This window comes from Argiope bruennichi, chromosome X2 (genome assembly GCF_947563725.1).
Source record: "Argiope bruennichi chromosome X2, qqArgBrue1.1, whole genome shotgun sequence".
In the NCBI taxonomy this organism is placed as follows: domain Eukaryota; kingdom Metazoa; phylum Arthropoda; class Arachnida; order Araneae; family Araneidae; genus Argiope; species Argiope bruennichi.
Genome location: NC_079163.1, coordinates 70,456,109 through 70,475,457, shown reverse-complemented (window position 1 = coordinate 70,475,457; position 19,349 = coordinate 70,456,109). Strand labels below are relative to the sequence as shown.

The window sequence follows — 19,349 nt, the reverse complement described above, 5'->3', positions numbered from 1 at the left end:
AACGCTATCAGTTTCCTGAAATTGCGTTAACCAGCGTCTGATAGAATTATCCGAAGGAGGATCTTTCTTGTACGTGGTCCTGAAGTGACGTTGAGTAGTTATGACTGATTTAGTTTCGAAAAACCACAATATACACATTGCTTTTTCTTGCACGGTCGCCATTTTTATTTATGACGTCATAATTACCCAGACTGCAAATGCGCTAAGATCGCATTGTTGCCACGTAAAATTCTTTGAGTTGCAATTTACGAATACGTAATCGGTTTTTGGGTAATATTTTTTATGCGAAAGTTATGAGGTACGGAAACCCCGACAATAATTAATGAACACCCTATATTTATGAATATTTAATGATCTAAACACAATGTATTGAAGTTTCAATAGATTTATTATATATTATTCTTTATTACTGTCTGGAGATGTTAAATAATATTTTTGTTACTACTTTGTTATCCTCTTCTTCTAGACGAAAAGAAAAAAAAATTGAATTTTGTTAGTTTATATAAGTTAGTAAATTATTTATAAAAGTATGAATCTTCTTAATGCACGAAATAAAACCATATTTCAACATTTCATGTTTTATTGATAAATGAAGTTTTTCACAACAAATTAATCATATATAAATAATGACATAATTGCAAATTTAAAATATTTTTACTTGATAAATTTATTAGCTCATTTACTGTTATTTGAAGATGTGTTGTAACTGATAGTAATTTAAAGTTGGAAATAATGTATTTTACGATATATATTAATATATGTGTATTTTTACACAGAATTATTTGAAATCAAATGTCTTATACCTCATACAAAGTTATACTCAGTTACATAAAACCATTTAAATGTAACTTCTTGCTAAACATAACAGAGGGTGAAAGATTTTTTAATACTGTTTCTTTTTAAATCATGGTTTGTTTCTTTTAGCCATTAAGTCATATTATGAAGAGCGTGATATCCATACTTGAGGCTTCCTCTGTATATTTTCCAACATAAAAAAATTCTTGAAAGATTAATAGTGATGGTCTTATTGATTAAAGGATAGTTAGGAACATTCATTCATTGTATTGACATTCTACGAATAATAAAGTCATAAATCTTTACTTGACAAAGAGAAATTTAAAAAATGTATTTTCAGATTAATAATTTGAACAGGAATGGTATAGTGAATATAAAATGGTAGAGATTCTTAAAACCAATATATGGTGCAAAAATAAATGGCTTCAATATTCAGGGTATCAGAGTTTCAATATATATAAGAATTGCTATTTTTTATTTGAATAAAACACTTAGTGCTGTATGCCTGTTGCACCAATTCAAAAAAAAATAAAAAAAAATCCAACAATTTATAGAAATTAATAAAGCTTTATTAGATTGGCAATATATTAATTTATCAACCATTAATTAGAATACAGAAAGGCCATAAAGTAAGTTTCCCTGTTTAGAGGCAACTGAGTAATGAATAAAATGAAACCATTTCATGTATAGACTATGGAAGGTATAAGGAAATAGATTTTGCACAAAAAAAGTATCAGAAGTTGCAAGTACAATATATTGTACAAAGAAAAGGGCTGTGCATTGAAAATGTTCAACATGAGTCCTGGGGCCATTATGTTTTATATCAGTTATATTTCTTCAATAGTATAAATATAAGAATTGAGGTATCAACAGCAGGTAATGCTTCTATGAATATTTGTTCAGTTTTGATATTAATTTTGTATGAATATATATATATTTTTTCTCTGATCTTGCAATGAGCAAGTAACATTAATGTAAAAATACATTCTTCTACCTCATGTTCAGAAAAAATCTTGCATAATCTTAAAAAACAGCAAATTGTTTAGAAGCAAGTATGCATTAATGTATTAATAATCATTTAAAAAATTAAGTATAATTTAGTAGCAATTTTTGAAAATACCTTAATGAGTAAAATAATTTCCTTTTCAGGCTTATGCATATTTATTTTAATTTGAAATTAAATCCACTTGCAGTATGTATAATTTTTATCTAAGCAATGTAAAACAGGACAATTTTTTTTATGGATTAGCTAATTAAAACCAAGATATTTACATTATCATTACAGATGACTGTACATTATTTGGTTAAATGTTACATTACATATTATATATTACTGAATCTGTAAAACTTCATCTTTCAAGAATTGATCATTATAAACTTGATTTGTCAATGAATTTATAAATTTTTAATTCAATAAGTTTTAATATTAATATTCTATAAAATATTTATTGCCAGGAACATATTTTTTAGTATCATTATTAAATTAGCATATGAAGTATTACAATTTTTAAAACTAAATTTACAAACAAATCTTAATTTTTCAAGGCAACAAAAAATCTTTGTGATCTGGATAGTTTTGTATGCTGTACCTAATTATTAACAGATATAGAATTACAGCAGCTTTATTTTTAAAAATCAGTTTGCAAATACTTACAACATTACATCATTTTTAAAATTTAATTTGTGTTGTTTGACTTTAAGAGGTGGAATAAGCTAACACAATAGGATATATTAAAAGTATAGAATGAAAATAGTTTCATTTTTATAATTTATATAAAAATTCTGTTCTTTTCCTATAAGAAGAAATATTATATTTTTGTAATTTTTTTTTTACTGTTACACAAAAAAATTAATAAACACATAATAAGAACCGGTGAACACTCAAGAAACAAAGTTGTAGCAAGTCTGAAAAATTCAAGGGAACCTAAATTAAACATGAATGCAAGTAATTCAACTAAAATCTGTTTTAAATATTTGCATACAAGCTGATTTTTATGGGGTGGTTGAGGGGATGATATTTTTGTTTTCATTACATTTGGGTGGAAATCATTAAGGAAACTAAGATATGAATAGCTACTGGGCATAGGGCTTGTAATATATTCTTGGTTAACATGGGAATCATCAGCTATGGGTATAAACTAATATTTATTCACATAAAATATAAGAATGTTACTTACAGTGTTGAAGTATAGAAAAATATTTACATCCATAAGAAGTCATTTAGATTAATAATGAAAAGCATTCGTGCATTAATATTTGACTGAATCAGTGCAACAAACATTGTCATTGAACGAGAGATTTTGGAAGCAGAATATTTATCAATAAAAATTTCAAAAATAAAATTATAAAAAAAAGCAAATCACTGATATAATTAAAGAATGCTCAATTCAAATTGCCACTCAGCAACTGTTTTTGAATAATCAATGTTTGAACACTTAGTACATTCTAAAACAGCCTTTATACAATTTTCTAGCATATAAGCAGTATACACAATATTTTATATAGTATTTTTTAACTTTAAAAAAAACAAACTTTTCATTGGATAATTATTTTTAGAAGTTATACAAGTGCAATTATCTAAAAGAAAATAAATGCAACACTTAGAAAGTTCCTGACAGTGTCTTAAATGTATGTGCCTTTATCTTACAAGAACATGTTTTGGAAATGGGATTTTGATATTAAAAAAAATTGGCTAGGAATAAATATCTTTAAATTTGGACAGGAAAAAATGCAAAATATCAGGAAACAACCAAAATGTTTCGAGTTTAAATACTGAATTACCATCATCTACATTTAACTAGAATCACAATATGGAAAATACTTCTGCAGAAAGATTACAGCTAGCTCATTTTTTCGCTCAATATTTCTTATTTTACCATTCATCAATGCATTTAGGGTGGCCACTTACGGATTAAAAATCCAACTTTCAGTAATCCAAATTTATATTGCAAAATTTAATATGTTCTCACATCATAACTTAAAATTAGCAATAACAGAATATAATATTTATTTTGGTTTTACAAGTTTATAATAATGCATTAAGACAAACTAAAGCAAGCAAAAAAGTAGAGCTTAGAAACTATAGAAATAGTCACAAACTATTCTGTATGTGTAAAAGTAAATATAATCATGAACAGAATAATTTTTTCTTCCACGATAATTGTATTCATGCAATCACATAAAAAAAGTTTGGAGAGGTCATCTTTTTTTACAGTGATAGTACCTATTAAATGTTAATGGGGGAGGGGGGAATGATACTTCCATATTATTCAGAAGATTTTCTGTAAAGAAATATGAGCTAAGACATGACAATTAAATTCTTTTGCTTACATATATCACTATATAACCATTTTCGAAGATAACATATCCATAGAAATATTCTCAATGCCAAAAATACAGTACTATTAATTCTTTTGCTTACACATATCACCAATTTTAAAGATATGTCATCAATGGAAACTTCATACCGAAAATACTTTTAAATACAGTTTATTTTGTATCAGGAAACTCAGATCCCTGTAAAAACAACAATAGAGCTGATTAAAAAAAAAGCAGTAGAAAATAATTAAAGCCACTCGAAGAAAATAAATAAAATCTGAAACTTTCTCTTTATACTGAGTAATTAACACTATCACAAATTTTCTCCTGCTGTCGCAATCATGAAATAACACTCAAAGTAAAGCTCTAATAGACGAAACATATTAAATAATCATCCATTAGATAAGATGAAATGGAATTTTTTATTAAATAATCATCTTTTAATTACTGACATATATGTTTTAAGCTAATTTGTTTCGGCAAAATTGCCATTTCATGCCTAAATGCAAAGGGAAAAGAGTAGCAATACAATTCCACATATACCAATAAATTATAACGCTCATCCCAGGTGGCCCCTCTGTCTCAAACATTCTTACCTCCGAAAAGTACAGCTTGCGATGGACAAGCCCATCCCATAAGAATAAGACTGACGATGGAGACGCTAGTTGATCACTGATTGGTGTGCGATTGCAAAGGAAAAAGTTTTAGAGGAAATCCTCGTTCTAAGTGTACCTTCAGGATATGAACAAACATTCACTTCTTATTGACCAATCCCAGCTTGCGAAAGTATCTCGCTACGTATATGCACGTACACGAGTAATGTAATCGTACATATGATTGGCTGATGTTCAAACGTGACTGATTGTGTATGTTTACATTTCGGAAATAAACATTAAACGTATGTCAGATTCTCCCCAATTAAACTTTACTACAATGCTATCTCTCGCCTTAAATAATGTTTCGAATTAACACAGAAATATGAAGGAATTTTTTTAGCAGGTATTAATTCATGTAATTATAAAAAATCTTTCTTCTTTTTTTTATCATGTGCATAATATTCCAATCACATTAACTTCCAAATTTTCAGTGACATTTAAAAGGATTATGATTCAAAGTACATTTGTATGTACTATCAAGTAAATATTATAGTTAGATAATTGATTTTACAGGTTTTATTCTCTAGTGATTTTTTTTCTTTCTTTCAGAGCATGTAAAGAATACTTTCTATCAATATCTTTTTTTCACAAGTTGTAGGTCATCAGTTTTAACAATGATCGTCATCTTCATATTTAACCATCAGAACTTTATTGCTGCAGATATCCACATTGCCTGAATTTTACTTTCATTTTTTTTACTTTTTTTTGTTTGTTTATTTGTTTGTTTCTATAACACTTTGTCCCCTTAAGCCCAACTAACTGTTGACATATCTGTCAAATGCTAATTTTACTTAATTGCTATATGATAAGTCTGACACTTCATCTAATTAAATAAGCATTGTCTTTTTTTGTTTATTTATTTATTTTACATTGAAATGGAAATATGTTGAGAAAATACTCATATATTGGAACATATTCAACTGCTGACATAATACACAAAGTGAAAAATTCCGATTTTGAAAATATGAAACCAAGACAGTTTCTTTTATTTTTACTTTTTAAAATCTACTACATGGACTGAAGAGCCATTGATTTCTTTTGTATAGCTACTGCAGCAGAATAAGTCAAACAAATGTCTTTCTCAAACTATAATTGCAAAGACAATTTGTTCAATTCTAGATTAATTAAAATTTTTTCTCAATATATATTATCAAAATCAGGCATCAGTGTATGCATTCATTCAATATGTATAAATAAATCAGTATCCAGAGATTAAACAAAATGCTTCAACCCTGCAATGTTTTTAAGTGCTACTTTTGATACTACATGTGTTGAAATATTAAATAAATAAAAGCAGATGGTATCTAAATATTAACAATTTAAAAATATATCCAAACTGCAATGAAAATGTTTCTAATAGTATGTTTTCATACATATAATGTAATTTTAAATAGCATTGTTACATCTCATCATAAAGCTTTTCATCATATTTTTATCCAAATTAGTTCTTCCAATAATATAAATATTAAATATAAAAACTTTCATTTTCCATGAAGGTAAAAAACATGACTCTATTCAATACTTTTTTTTCTGTGGAGGTGAATATTTTTAAATCTTTTTATAGAATCTCTTAAACAGATGTTACATAATGCATATAGAATTTTGAAACAATATTTTGTTAAAGATGTACAAGTTAACATCTTTTGGTATTAAAATTGTATATGTTACATTTTTTTAAAGAATTGAGAAATTATGTATATTTAAAGTAAGTTATACAGAAGTATAAATAGTACTTAGTTAGTTCCTGAATAATTTGCTTTAAATACAATCAAAGCCATGCAACAACTATATTTGTTGACTTATCTCTACATCAAATAAATGCTTAAAAATTTCAGCTCTTAAAATATCTATAATTTTATGTAAGCTTTGTCCTGGTTTTACCTTAATCTTCAGTTTCTAAATATTTTCATTACATTGCAACTTTTTCTACACATACTATAGTGAAACAAATAATAATGTTTATTTTCATTCCTTCTAACAATGTACCATTTTGTTAAAATTTGTTTTTAAATTAAAATAGCTTTCTAGCAGACGAGATACTGAAATTCTTACTTTTAAAAGTTACCAAAAATTTAATTTAGACAATATAAATAAATATACTGCATAACCCTGGTTCATCAAAAACCGTTTTTCTGAAATACCTTTGAAACTGCAAATTCAAAAAACAAATATCTTAATCTAAGAAAATAATTGGAATTATTCCTATAAAATTGCAAAAATACTGATTTTTTTAATGAGGAGATATGCTATCATTTATATACTGACGTACTTACTATAGTATTAAAAATATGATTTTAACTTTAATAAAGAAAATAACTGTAGCCTACAAAGAAAGTTTGGAATTCATTTTACATTCAAAACATTTCAGAACCCCCCCCCCCCCCCCCCCACATCCAAACTTGTATTGCTTGTATGCCGCTTCAGAGTTTAATCTTGCCCTGCTATCAATTACGACTCTAATCACGCAATTTTTTTCACTTGCAGCTTATTATGCTATTAAAGAATATAGTATTAATAAAATAAGGATGTTTAAAAAATGATACAACGTGTAACAAAAATTTAATTATCCAAAATATGGTACAATGTGCAAAGATTTGGAATTTAATTTTAACATAATGTTTCTAGATTGGCATACTGTTTATAATTTCAACATGCATGATAAAAAAAAATCATTCAAAATGGTTTACAGAGCATATCATTGCATCTAAAACTACAAAATGTTGCATGTAGTTACTTCTTGAATTGCTGCTGCTCATTAAACCTTTCTAGGATCATGGAAAGTATGCTTCCTGCCCAAATTCCTCAATTTTTGTATGAAGTTATGTAGGTGTGCATAAATTCTGACAAATGTTGCAGTAAGACACAAACTTCGATGCTTCCGTTCCTTATCTCACACAAAATGTTTTGATTTCTTATTTAATTATTAACTAACCAAATTATTTAATTTAATTAATGTAATAAGCTACATGAATCATTTTTCTTAAGCCAAATTCGGTCCTAAAAATATTTTAATAAACCATCACTAGAAAAAAATGGCCTTTTAAAGGATTAAGAAAGGGTTTTTCAAAATTTGGATTAGATTATTCATCTAAACATTAATAAAAACTTTCAATTTTTTTTCCTTCAATAATTTTGAAGCATATCAGACAAAACACAATTTTACATTATTTTTAAATTACAAAAATAAATTTTTCAATGAAATTTATTTTATTGCCGTGCATATATTTTTCTTTTGCCTGCAATTTATATAAAACTTTAAAAATATTTTTTAATATATTTTATAATTTCGTAATTGCAGTTACTGGATTTTTACTCAGAGGCGTTTCAAAGATACTAAATGTATTCGTTCGTAATTTTTTTCAATAAAATAAAGCCAGAGGAATCAGACATAAAATATTCGTGTCGAATTATCGTGAAAAGTACCAAAATAAAATTTAAAAAAAAAACAACATAATATCAATTTTTATTGCTTTAAAGTAGCGATTCCAAACAAGTTTCTAAATTTGCACTCGGATAAGCTGGTGTTTGTTTAAATTCAAAAGGCTAATATTGAAACACTTATTTTTCGCATTTAAATAAAAAGCTCTTAATTTGAAAGGAAATTAATTTAAAAATTGCTGATATTAAAAGGATCTATAAAATAAGTTGATGATCATTGTGATTTTTAATTGGGTCTGGAATAAATTTTTTAAAGTGTAAATTCAGAAAAATAATTTTTAAAATGTGCAAAATGTTTGAAATTGTACTTAAGTACGTGTTAAATTGTATAGAAGGGAATAATTGGAAAAAATTTCAAATTGCTATGAGCTTTATTTTTTAAAAATTCCACTTTCTTGCGAAAAAATTAGGATAATCGAAAAATGACTAAGTATTTTTCTATCAATAAGAATTCGCAGACCGAAAAAAAAAAAGTTAGATTTAAAAAGTATTGTCTGCGATTACAGATAGTATTATAATTGTCGAATTGAAAATAAAAAAGCAGTAAAAATGAAATAACAGGGGAAAAAAGTTTCTAGCAGATTGTTATCGAAAAATATTAAATAATAAGAGTTCGCGAGCCTAAATGTCATATCAAATTCAATCTTCACTACTTTTTCCCATGCCAAAATAAAATTTGGTTGGACTTTCTCAATTCATTGGACTCTCTCTCATTCTTCGAATCTCCTTTTAATTTCAATTAAACTTCGAATTCAAAAATTTAAATTTAATTCCAAGCAACAATCTTTATCTGTCGATTATATTTTTATAATGTAATGCATCTAAAGCTTTTGACAGCGAAAATTCCTCGATTCCTCAAATTTCTATCATCCATAGAATTTTGGACTTCTTGCTGAACTAAAATTATTGAAAATAGGTCTTCTGATCCAATGAGGTAATTGGGTTGTAACCTAAAAATTTATTGTGCCTTTTTAAAATTAATTCTGAACCAAAAATTTATTAGTTATAATTTTAAATATATTAACATTAAAACTATGATTAGGGCTTTTAGTATCCAGTAATGTTTCATAGATTTCTAAATCAGTTCCTTAACTTGTATGATTGAAATTATCAACATTATCAGTGATAAAATAGGTACCTGCATGATGGTACCTAAAACATTAGTAATTTCTATCTGAATGCAAAGAACATCACCGAATAAAGTTAGGCTTACATAAATACACATAATTTAAATTTTATTTTTAGTTCATTTAAATAATTAATTTGAAATTATTCACTATTTTTCAATAAAATAATTATTTTAAGTAAAAATCTTTTATATCAAACTGAAATAAGGAAATTATTTAATTTTAAGTGGAATAATAAAAAAGTGTCAGTTATTCTGAATATTCGGAAATTAGAGGGACAGATTTTTTAAATTAAAAAAACAGCATCATTCAATAAATTATTCATAATTTATATTATGCTCACTTCTATATTGCCTCACTTTTTACTTTCTTGTATACGAAGAATAAAGAAAGAAATGTAATGTAGTCGAAATTTTGATGAATCTATGCTTGAGACCCCTCCGAGTTTGAAAAACACATTTTTTGGAAAATGTCCATCGGTATGTCCGAGACAAAGATAACTTAAAAATGCCTTGAGCTTGATGGATGAAATTTGGATACGGTCTTTACATCAAATTTGTACATTTCTATCAAATTTTGTCCAAAATCTGTTCAGAGGAGGTTTGTCTGTCCGGCTGTCTAAATATAAGTTAGCACGATAACTATAAAATGAAGAGAACTAGATAGAGAAAATTCAGAACACGGATTTAACAAATACAGTGAGAGACCCTATCATACTTTGAGCTAAATCCAACTGCAGGTTGACAGTCTATCATCTGTACTTTCAGAAACATGTAAACACGCTTAACTAAAAATGCAGTGGCTTAAATATATCAAATTTAGTAATTGATTCTGTCACTAGCTGCGTCAAATTTTTTGTTTTAATCGGTTGGGAAAAGTGCGTCTGAAACGCAAATTCGGATACTATTAACCGCATGCCTAGGATTATTCACTAAAAAATTAGACAAAGATCACACGATAAATTCAGTAAAAATACAAAATTCTCTCCAAAAAATATTTCGTAACTATTGTAAACCAATGTCATGTAAGGCTTACATGCGATTAAAAGACATCTATAAATTTTCACCTCTGTTATTATCTTTAGAAAGGTTGATTGTATCATAATATCACACATCAATTTATAAGAATCCATTGTGTGCATTATTTTTCCTTCCTTTATTTCAAGATATTGTGGCAAAAGTATTTCAAATATACCATCTCATCACCGAACTCAGGTCAATAACCTTGTAGGAAAATCCATCTAAAATTTAAATACAGTAATTTTACTATACTACTTCTTTTTGTTTAACTCGTGGTTTTTAAAAGAATCTGATTTAGTTAACGTTTCAGTCCATAAATGGATTTTGTATACTATAATATTTTATAACAAACAAAACTATAGTACACATGAAAGTATTTTTATTCAGAGCAATGCCGGACATTTATCCTACTGGTTTTAAAAATCAGGACAGAACAGCAAAAGAAAGTACACAGAAATCTATAACACAATGTCAACCCCTCGACATAAGGTCAAGGAGGGTCAATGTTACTCCCTTTTCTCGTTGAAAGATTTCTTGGAAAAGCGACCAACCCTACATTCCAGAATTGCTTAAGCAATTTTTTTCTTTCTTTATTTTATGAGAGCACAGAAAGTTGTTTTCTCTTTTTTTAGTTTATGGTAGAATGGAAAATGTTGAGTCAAGCAGCCAAATAAAACGAACAAGACTGAACTGATCTAAACGAATTAAAAACTTGAAATAAATCCTACAAGAATATTCTGAAATTTAGACGAATGTTGATTTTATTTGTAATATGTTCGAGTAGATGTCCTGATAAATCAAAATACATGAAAAAATAAAAATGTCCTTGTACCACAAAAATTTTTTCTCTGCCCGTAGGCAGCTATTTGATACCTATACCTATTTGATACCTATACCTATTTGATACCTGTACCTATTTGATACCTGTACCTATTTGATAATTCGGCTGTATTGATTGATGTGATGAATGATTATAAACCAAAACATTTTTATCAAGGTCCAATTTACTTTCGAAATTAGTCTTTGAGAGATATATGATAATCTCATTGACTTTTTTAAAATATAAATTGTGGTCTACAACTTTACTTTACTGAACTTTAATTGAGATCATTTGTTCACAACATCACGAATGACAATATCACTATGTCTATAAAGAAAAGACCAACATTAACTACTCATATGTTTTTCAGTTAAGGTCACTTGAATATGGTTGAAAATCAACTTCACTGCGCTAAATCATCTTTCACAAGCTGGTGAAAATTAAGATAATGTTAGAATGAGACGAAAGATTTAGAAAGGAGGTTTATTTCGCGCTATCTTGAAATATCTTCAAAATGTGAGCATTTTTACTTCCTCGTATACGAAATATATGAAGAGAAAGATTTGTCACTATCAAAAAGATTTTTACGAAGACTTCTCTGAAGCCGAAAACATATTTTTGAAACTATATTTCACTGCTTGCTAGCCAGATAACTCAAAAATGCTTCGAACTAGACAGATGTAATTTGGTACCTGGTCTGAAAACAAAGTTTTTGGATTTATACCAATTTTGAACAAATCCTTTCGCAAGAAGTCTGTCTGGTTTTCCAAGTACAAATGAAATCGATAATTACAGAGTACGAATTGAATAAAACTTAAAACCATAGTTTTAAGATTTAAAATGTAGGGGGGTATTAAATTTTGAACCAAATTTGTCAAGGAGTTGATAACCAATTGATCTCTACTTTGGTATGCATGCAATCATTATAACTAAAAAAAAAAGCAACAATTTAGATACATGGTGTTTCATATGTGATTTTGTTATTAAAATTATTGATATTACAGAGATCTTAAAACTCCAAAGCTCGATGATTTCATCAAAGAACTTTCAAGAAAATTTTACAGTCAACTCGAAACTCATGAAAATTCTACGGTCAAGGAGCAAATTAACTATGCCCAATATATGCCTTTCCTTACTCTACTACCAAATGGATTTTGCTACTTAAATCTTCATAACTTCTTCCGAAATTTAAATTGCATCTAATGAACTGCCTGAGTTTTGACCTTAAACGTTTTTAAGCAATCCTTCCTCTACTCAAACGACGCACCAATGGTAGATTACTACTGCATTTCCTCTGCTACTTATTACCTCAAACTGAGTAGAAGTGTCTAGGCACTAAAGCTCTCCATGCATCTAATTCAAGCACGTTATTAAAATCATAGTTCTGTAACAAATTTTGGTTTCAATCGTTCAGAAAAAAGCGCCCAAATACATATTCGACTTATTTTACTATGCTATTAAACACAGAACTCCAGTGCAAGACTATGAAAATAAAAATCTGAGCTCTCATTGCTGTCACAACCAAGGTTGTGACAGCAACAGTTCACATTTATGAGAAATGGAATGGGATAAAACCTTTATTAAGGAATATGCGAGAGAGTTTCGGAGAGATCCCTTCCGTCGATTTATCGAACTTAGAGAAATTTTTACTTTATTATGTAACATTCTTGTTTTCTTAAAAGATAGTGAAATGAGATTCTGCATGAATTTTACTAATTCAATTCAATAATTATTTCTTTTTGCTGAAAATGGTAGAAATACATAAATAAAGGGTTCAAAAATTGAATATCCAGAATAAATTTATTCGAACCATCTTTACTAACGATAAAGATGGATGCGTCTGTGTGTACATTGGCGCTATACAAACCAGATCTTTTGAACACATGTATATAAGACAAATAAAAAAAGTGACGTTAGATTAACGCAAAATTTGTATAATGGATGAACCGCATCTTTACACTTTTAATAAACAGCGCTACGATATCATGAGGTTGGTTGCCAATCGAATGCTTTATGTATACAATGAACAGAACAAATGAATGGCAATCAAAATTATGCTGCTTTAATATCAGACAATTTGAGAGAATCATAGACATGAAGTTATTGCTTTGAAATTTAAATGAAATTAAATAAAACCAATGTCCCTGGCAAACCAGTTAATCGTCAAAAACGACTTTTAGAAATATTCTAATTATTCTATCAATATTTTGGTGAAACATTTATATATGTATTTTATTTAAATTCATTCAATATACAAAGATAAACATTTTAGAAAAATATTTTTATACATATTGTTTCTATAGAATACGTAAACATTTTCAATTCTTTCTCTAATATAGTATAGCTAAAAATAGATTTAATTGATTGAAAAATCTGAGGTGCCGATGAAAACAAAGTTTTCAAATTTGGCAGAAACGAAAATTCAAGTCACTGCAGTTTTGTTCTCGTCAGTTGCTTATAAAACTTTCTGTGAATTAAGAAATCTAAAACTTATTCTCTTACGATCAGTGAAAATTCAATGCATGGATATGTTTAAATAATAAAATTCGGAAGTGAATACACGTTTTAGTTTATATATTAAAATAACCAAAATATATTCGACATTAAATTCAATAGACTATATTTAGACATTACTTTAAAAAGAAATTCAAGGGATTAAAGAAAAAAAAATCGAATTTGAATTTAAAAGCTTTCAAATTAGTTTAAAAAGGTAAATGGAACTCTTTAAACAGTTTACAAGAACTGAAAAATACAAGGATAATTTTTAAAATCTAAGGAAGATACTACCGATAACATTTTTGTTTTTTGATATTAAAAAGATTACATGAGAATGTCCCATTCAGGTGCCCTCCAAGACTTGCTCTTAGTGCACCATGCAGTTTCTTCTTCTACTTCCAGTATTAACCTTTTCATTGTGTTCCTAACGTGCAATGAATTTGTAAATAGATATTTGTTATTATCAAATTGAAGCTTAGTAACCTAAATTTCGTCCGAGTTTTCTTCTTTTGATACATCAAATTTACATGTATACAAATCGAAAAATTACATAGTTTAAAAGCAATAAAAATGACACTTGTTTACAAGAAATTATGGAAGTTAAAAAAAAAAAGAAACCTTTAACATCATCCCTTTGTCGACTAATCGCGTTGGTTATGTGCTCTGATATATTTCAACTCTAGAGAATCGATAGATATTTAAAACAGTAATATGAACTATTTCTTTATCTATATAAAAATAATGTATTTTTGAGTCTACTATTAAAAAGCTGATATTGGCGAATATAAGAATTGCATTCACATAAATCAGAAGTGGCATTTTTTTCCCGCACAGCAAAAATAGATTTTCCGTTCTCGTACACAACTTTCTCTTTCGATACTAAATTACTACAACGAATTTTCAGAGCATATTTTTCAAAAATACTGATTTCAGATTTAAAATTTCATTGTGTAGCAGTTGCATTACTCTTATCTTCTCTTTTGGATACTAGATGGCGATGCCTGATTAGGCCATCCCATTTGTCATCCCATAGTGCATTGCGATTGTAATTAGAATGAGATGTGACGCTGAACTGTGAAGCCGTGAGCGTGAATGTTTTGTGTTTGTGCTTGTTAGTGTGTGAATGTGATTATTAAAAGAAATGTTCCTAAAAACATTTATCCTGTTGCTTCCTGCATGGACCTTAATAATCTACATACCACCACAATTATCTTTTCTTTAAATACTGTAATCATATTTATCTGTATGTCATCGATATACAGAATAAAATATCACATTTGATTATCTCTTCAAATATTGACGACTCGGGAAAAAAATCTAAGAAAATTAGACCCCTCCCCTTTTACCACGTCTCTGATCGCAATGCATTCTTTTTAAGTCGAAATAAAAGTCTTATTTGCAATTTAAAAAAGCTGAATACCATCTTCTGTTATTTGGGGAATTGTGTTTTTAGAATTCAGACAGAATAACGTGTACTGAAATTTATAGTGAAAGTCTTTAAAGGAGTGATATAATATTCAACATAATATAATATGATATATTATAATATCAACTATTCTTGCAAAGGTAATTGAACTCTGAAAGTCATTTTCATAAAAATTCTTATAAGGAACATTTATAAGAAGTTGAAGATCCTAAATCAGACTCTGAACCAGATAAAAACGTAGCTTTTGAATGTCAATTAAACCTTCAAGAGGTCGTCTCCCTTTTCCTCTCCTCAACAATATTTATATAAATAGTTTTAAAAAGCAAATTTCATCAAACTGAAGAATCAAAAAGTTCTATTGCGGATCACTTTCTAGAATTCGGTATATCATAATGGAACATTAAAATTTCAAAGAATTCTGCACAAAATAAGTTTTAAAACAAACGTTTTAAAATAAAATCTGAATATTTAATTACAGGTGTGATCTTTTTTTAATTATAAAACAGATTTTTAAAAAAATTATGAAACTATAAAATATAAAACTTTTGAAAAACGCTTAGTTAAAAATGCTGCTAGAATAACATTCTAAAATAAATGTAATTAATAATAATAATAATTAATTTAGCGGGGCTTTTGTAAACTTAAAGACAGTACAAAATTTAACTACAGTAGACTCCCGATTATCCGCGGGCGGGTTATCCGCGCCTGCCGCGCAAAGTTTTTATCTTTTTTTTTTTTGACTGATTTTTTTCAAAAAGGTGCAGTTTTACAGTTATGCTTTTGTAATTACATAATACATTACAGTATTAAAACAGTATATATGTATTCATTTTTCTGTGTATCCTTGACGCCTCTCGTAAATACAAAGCACTTTTCTGTTTTCATTAACAAAATGCATTTTAGGTTAGTTTTGAGTGATATACTAAAATATTAAGCGTCAGTTAAACATTTCCTGCTGTTCATTTTACGTTTTTTTACTGTACATAAAACGATTTTTCAAAGTTGGAATGACAGTTTTCTTTTTTGCTATACCCGTTTTTAGCTTTTTTCGGATTATCCGCGATTTTTCTTATCCGCGGCGGCCGCGCCACCCAATTCCGCGGATAATCGGGAGTGTACTGTATTATGAAAATAACACAAAAAATTTAGAGGGACTTAAACAGTTGCCTATTTAATAATCCGGTCGTACTCCAGCGCTACAGAATTGTATTCAGACTTTCAGCATTTACTCTATTGAAAATTTTTTTCATTAAAATGAGCTTTTTTTTTTACACGAATTAAAACAATACAAAGAACGTAAGTTTCTAAACTATCAGAAGTGAAGAATTATTGAAAGAAATATCCGCATGATCCACTTTTTAAAAATGAAATTCACTTAATATTTCATGGTCAAATCAGTTTCATTCATCATTTAAAAAAAAAAAGGAATAAATTGTCTTCAATATTAAAAATTTAAAAGATTCTTAGTTCTTTAGACTAGTTATGTGTTGTAAACACTATAATGAAACCTGATTTCTTAAATGAAAAATAAAAATTACCTTAATTTTACAGAGTTTTTCAAATCCAAGATATTTAATTCACTAAAAAAAATTACAGGTAATAATAAAGTTCCAAAATAAATTTGGTAAGGAAAAACTAGTCTGAAAATAGTGTTCATATATTATGAGAAACTTCCTTTTTTTTTTCAGAATTTTAACACAGTTAAAATATTAAATTCATCTTTTTTATAAATGTTACTCATTCTTTCTTAAGTTCACAATAAATAACTAAAATCAGTTCTTCCCCAGAAAAAAAAAAAAAAAAAAAAAAAAAAAGGACCTCTTTTCTCTCACTGAAGTTTAACAGCAGGAAGTATGGTCATAGAATCTAGTATTCACATTCTACAATTCTTACTTCCATTGAGATTTCCCACTCGTACCCTATGGACATAATCAACCAATGCCAGCATTTGGCAGGATAGGTTTTACTATAGAATGAGCCGACTTTTTATTGATTCACTTATTGCTACATTTTAAAACTGCGATTTGTCATATACTTATTTTGCTTATAAAAGGTCTTAACTCATAATTTGAAATTTTACAGTAATTAACGAATGTCTTTCATTTACATTTTGAAAAAAAAGATTGCAAAAACATGTTTTTTTAAAATTTTATTTTCAACTTCATAGACATGGCCTTTTATGTTGGACATTTTCCAAAAAATTGAGTGAATCTTATTCCATAATCGGTTCTAGTAATAAATCATGATTATAACTGAAATCGCTTCCTCTTTCAGTCATATTCTTAGCTCAAAATTTTAAAATAGTAATTAAATTAAAGAGACAATTCAAAATTAGGTATAAAAGTGCATGATATTCCTTCCGAGACAAACACCCAATTACAATAATCGACACTCTCATTTCAGGATCCCACCTCCTCCATGGCTACGATATTGCTGGCGAGCCAAATGGTCTCGCGTTGGAATTTGAAAGCAAGTGAAAAATAGGAACATAGCAAATTTTAGTTTAAAACATACTCTAGAGATGCACTAAAAATTTGTTATTTTTTTCATACTCAAACAGGTAATTATAAGGTTCAGTCCCTAATATGGAATTATTTTTGAACTGACTAAGAAGTCTATATTATGCAATATTAGAATTCAGAGACGATTAATATAACAACAGTCGGCCGGCCTACCGGTGTCATGGGGGTAGCGCGTCTTCCCCGTGATCTGGGTGTCCCGGGTTTGAGTCTCGGTTCGGGCATGGTTGTTATTCTATCTGTGAGGTGTGTGAATGTGCCCCCCTTTAAAAAGGGGTTGTGCAACCGAATGTGACGCATGAAATAGTTAAGTCATGTTCTTGGCCCTAGTTGGAGCTACTGAAAAAAATAAGAGACGCTCACTCGGCTTAAATCGCTGACAGATAACTGTCAGTGGGCTTGTAAAGTGCCATAGGTCATAACAAAAGTCTTACATTTTAAACTTTTTCAATATTGTAAAAAATATTGTGTTCCAAATTTTACAATGTTATATAATTTTGTGTGTTACTTGGATATGTTAACAATACACTTATTAAAACTTTGAGAGCAAAATTTTTATACCACATTTCATACATACAATGTAAACTAACGCCTGATATAGTCCTTCTTATGAAGTACTTAAAAATTATCTAAACCAACTAAAACTACCTGCAAAATAAAATTTGAAAGAAATAAAATTTAAGGGGCAAATGAATTAGTTTTTTGGTGCGTGGTTTAACACGCATTGCCAAATTTACTTTAAATTAAAGTATTAAAACATTTTTACTTAATGAAAACTGCCAGCCATGTAGATAACAAAAATAAATTTTAATTACAATTTAAATTAACAAATATATATCATGATACATTGATTGGCCGCAATTCCATCGACCAGCACGAGGCAGAAGTTCGGAGCAAGCCGGCGAAGGCAGGAAGTGAGTCACTCGTATTCGTTGGAGAGCAAAGTTCATCTCCATAGGTATGATTGATGCTTATCGCCAGCTGGCGAAACAAACAGTCATTTATCGCCTGTTTGGCCGCTGTAGTTTTTAATACCATGTGAAAATTATACATCAAAATATACGAACAAAACATCATACAAACGAAATATGCACTGAAAGCCAAAGCACAATTATACAGGGTGAGTTTGATTAATTCTGGCAAACGAAAGAGGGTGATAGAAGAGCCCATGGGGATCATAAAACACTATAGCAACCCTGTAAAATCTATTAATAAATTATTATAAAATATTGTGATGCTACTAAGGAAGAGAGATGCTGAGAGTTTGAGAAATTATTGAATCGTATGTTGAGGAGCATCATCCTAATAAGGCAGTAGCCAAGTCTGTTACACATTCATTTATCAATAATGCTGCGTCTCAGTTTCACCAAATTTTGAAGCGTAGCCAGAGACAATTATCATTAGTAATTTTCTTGTAAAAAAAGAATGCATTTTAAATGCAAAATTACATCATTATAAATTTGAGTATCTTTTTTCGGAATGTAACGCACTGTTCTATTTTACATTGATTTCTACCAAAAAAAAATGTGTTCGCTTAACGAGTGTTTCTCATTCAGAAGATTATAAAATTCGGGAACTAATTACTTTCGAAACGAGGTTCCACTAAAGACTCTTTAATTTCAACTTCAAGGACTAAAAAAAAATACTAGAAATTTTTAGATTTTTCCATTTAAAATATAAATATTATTATGCTATAATATTAATATTAGTGAATTAAGTTTCTTTTTATAATTCT

The 19,349-nt window shown here is 28.3% G+C and overlaps 1 protein-coding gene across 2 annotated transcripts in view; it reads right to left on the bottom strand.

Annotated features, from left to right (window-relative positions):
- Nucleotides 1-19,349, bottom strand: part of LOC129960448 (3 beta-hydroxysteroid dehydrogenase/Delta 5-->4-isomerase type 3-like) — a 45,714-nt gene that overhangs the window by 21,740 nt on the left and 4,625 nt on the right. Inside the window, exon 1 of one of the 2 annotated variants that reach the window (XM_056073892.1) lies at nt 4,710-4,840. The exons of the other annotated variant lie outside the window; for it this stretch is intronic. The gene's annotated coding sequence lies outside the window, so the exon portion shown is untranslated. Of the gene's footprint in view, nt 1-4,709; nt 4,841-19,349 lie in introns of those variants that run through there. 2 annotated transcript variants of the gene reach the window in all.